The sequence below is a fragment of the Camellia sinensis genome, chromosome 8 (assembly GCF_055761805.1).
Source record: "Camellia sinensis isolate YWXY chromosome 8, ASM5576180v1, whole genome shotgun sequence".
NCBI classification, from domain to species: domain Eukaryota; kingdom Viridiplantae; phylum Streptophyta; class Magnoliopsida; order Ericales; family Theaceae; genus Camellia; species Camellia sinensis.
Window position 1 is genome coordinate 157,489,514 of NC_138968.1, and position 3,309 is coordinate 157,492,822.

At 35.2% G+C, this 3,309-nt stretch overlaps 1 pseudogene; it reads right to left on the reverse strand.

Moving 5' to 3' along the window:
• Positions 1 to 1,609: 1,609 nt before the first annotated feature.
• On the reverse strand, positions 1,610 to 2,385 carry LOC145798215 (uncharacterized; annotated as a pseudogene).
• Positions 2,386 to 3,309: the final 924 nt, after the last annotated feature.

The window sequence follows — 3,309 nt, forward strand, 5'->3', positions numbered from 1 at the left end:
AAAGATTGCTTCTGAAACTCCTTGTTGAATAAAAGAGAGAGCCTTTGAATCCTTCTTCCTTTGCTCTTTTAATTGGTTCTTTTAGGGATTTGTCAAAGCTACTTCATCTTCAGGTTCCTCGAACCCATTCTCAACAAGATCCCAAAGATCCGTATAGACAAAAATAGTTCTCATTTTCACATACCAAAAATCAAAATTTTCACCATTAAATATAGGAGTGGATACATTTTGGTTGTTGGGATTCGCCATGGACGTCGGTTTGTTCTTCGGGGCTTGTTTTCCCGTATGCGATCTCTACGCCCAACTTGCTCTTGACCCAACCAATGCTCTGATACCACTTATGTTAGCTTTTGATAAAACTCTCTTTAGAATGAACTATATTTTGTATTGAATTTTTATCACTTATTGATTCATATATCTTGCCCATAGGCTTACTTCCTTTTATATAGAGAAGGTTATACATAAGTTCAATGAATAAGATCCATGAACCTAAACAACCTTGTAATTAATTAGGTACATGAATATAATCTAGACAATGTACTTAACAAATATAAAAATACATGAATACAAAGAATGTATGAACTCAATGTATCCAATGCATGCAATGTATCTAATGTATCTAATGTAAATATGGCATTAATTTTAACACAGGTTGTATCAGATATACTGACATGACAATTATCTTATCAGTATATTTATTGGTTATTTCATTTTAATTACTTGTATTCCTTCTCTTCTTTGCCATACAATTATTTCTCTGTTTTATATTCTCTTCTGTTATGGCATGAGAATTGTTATGATTGGCATTTACAATAATTCAGAGCTTGTTTAGGCTAAATGGTTTGGAAAATTGACATTTATAACTATTGGATAGTTGAATCATTTTGATACCTATAAAAGTAAACAGTGGATGTACAAGTCTGTTGGCAAAAACAACCATGGACCTTTAGCACAAAATTTTCTGCCATTTAGGAGAGCCATATCACCTTTGTATGCTAAAGTTAGTGGCTCTTACTAACTACATGAGGAAACCAAATTGTGACCCCTCATGCATGGAACTAACTTCATATCATATGGGAACATTCAACCTCTTACTAACATTGACTTGGGGAGATTTCTGATGTTATAAATTCAGTGGTCTATGTTGCCCTGCATGGCATTACCTAGCATTACGCAAAAGATTAAATTCAAGATTGTAACACAAATTAAAGGCATAGGGATCCTCTGTCCCCAAAAATGTTTGTCCCTTTGTCCCAAGCCTTCTCCCAACATATGATGTCTTAAAATAAATTTTCTTTTAAATTGAAAATTAGCACTCTTAAGGAGAAAGGTGCAGCTAATTATGGGTTAGGATGAACAAAACATGCAATTTTAATGAACATAACTGAAGTAAATAATCCAAAAAATAAAGTTCTAATGAAAAAGAGAACTGAAAGGAAAGCAAAAGAGACGATTCTTTCAACATGATCAAGGTTGGTTTATAAAAAAAAAAGGAAAAAAAAAAAACCACTTTTATTCTGAGAGTTGATGTAAAAGACATAAGACCACCATTCTTCATCCACAAGCCTGAAACATCAAACTGAAGAAAATATGATATACATAGCCTGTATTATAGCTCACAACTTCCTTGACAAAATAACTTTCTGCATATTTGAAACAGAGGGCGCCTTGAAACCTCTAAGAAACAGTGAGTACGAGACTATGTAATCTCACAATTATACGCCCTGACACAGAATCTTCCAGGTTAATCAGAAAGTCGCGAAAAACTAAGCTTTTTGAATTGATCAGTAATAGGCCTGGACCATGATTTATCAGTATTCCCACATTTGAAGTCCACAATTTCAACAATACCAAATCCTTTCTTTGTAGTTCTCCCATTTCTGGAAGTTCTATCCATGGAAATGTCACTGAGCATAGGAATGCCATGGGGAGAATGGAAAGTGCTATGTAATTTCTTCTGGACGCTCCCTTGCCTTCTACGATCAGCATTGCTCATGTTGTCAGCTCTTCTCATTCTGTAAGATAACATTCTTCTTGGTTGTAGCCTTCTTGTTGATATACCACAATCAATAAAAACTGGGACAGTTTGAGTGTGAGGTCAGCTTTCACAGGACACCGGCATCTGGGGTGTGCTCTTGATGGAATCTAGTTCATGGGTAATCAGAGCACTGATTGTTCCAATGGTACCCACTCTGATAGCTTCAGGTGCGTGAACCACGATGCTCCGGAGTTTGTATTGACAGTCTAATCAATTTTGCTCATAGAAACCACGCTCTGAAATGCCCTGTTCAAAGAAGAGTTATCGGCAATCAGAAAACAAGCTCTTAATGGGGTCGATCTTGTCTCTCACCCAAAAATGGGTTACGTCAACTCCGCTCACCCCATTACTATTGCTCTCATTAGTTTGGGAGCGCCATCATCATGCTTAGTTGATACAAAGAGTAGTAGTTTTTGTTATAATATTGCAACAATCAATTTAAAGGAGCCAATTTTATGCACTAAACTGTAACATAGGTATGACATTGTTTGGGAAAAAGAATATTCACGACTTTTAAGATTGGTATTTCAAGAAAATGAATCATCAAAATTGAGTGATTGGGGCTGATCCAATTGGTGTCAATTCTTCATTATAGAAATCATACACTGAAACCCACCGATTATTATGGCATGAAGAAGAACAAAAGAAGCCCAAAATATGATTGAGACCATTTACAGAAAAAGAAAGATCTGAAATTCTCTCTCCTAAGATAACTAATTAGAAGCATACCTAAACAAGAACCATCATCTTCAAACGTTTCCTTATAATTAGTGAGTTTAGTTGTATACAAAATTGAATCGAGAACCCATCAGTGATACTAATGAGAAAGAGCAAACAGAGGAACAAATAGAAGAACATGAAGAGAGTTCGAATACATACCAGAGGGAAACCAAATGGTGGTGATCTACCAATGGGAGATGCCACAAAAAGGTCTCAAAAAATCATATTATAAAAGTTTCTGCAACTTAATAATTTGATATAAAGAATTGCAATTGAAAATCTTGAAATCTGCTAGATATTGATTTGTGATTATGTATCAATTTTAAGCAATAAAACAATCCCAATCAAACAATCAAGACAAATCGACACAACGATTTTAACGTGGAAAAACTACAATTGGAGCACCTCCAATTGTGATAAAAAAAACCACGAGCAATAGCCACAAAACAATCCACTAAGAAGATATAAAGGAATTACACAGGTATACTCTCAATTACCTAGCGAATCCACGCCCGAATTGAACCAACCTCTATGTGCCTCTTCCAACCCCG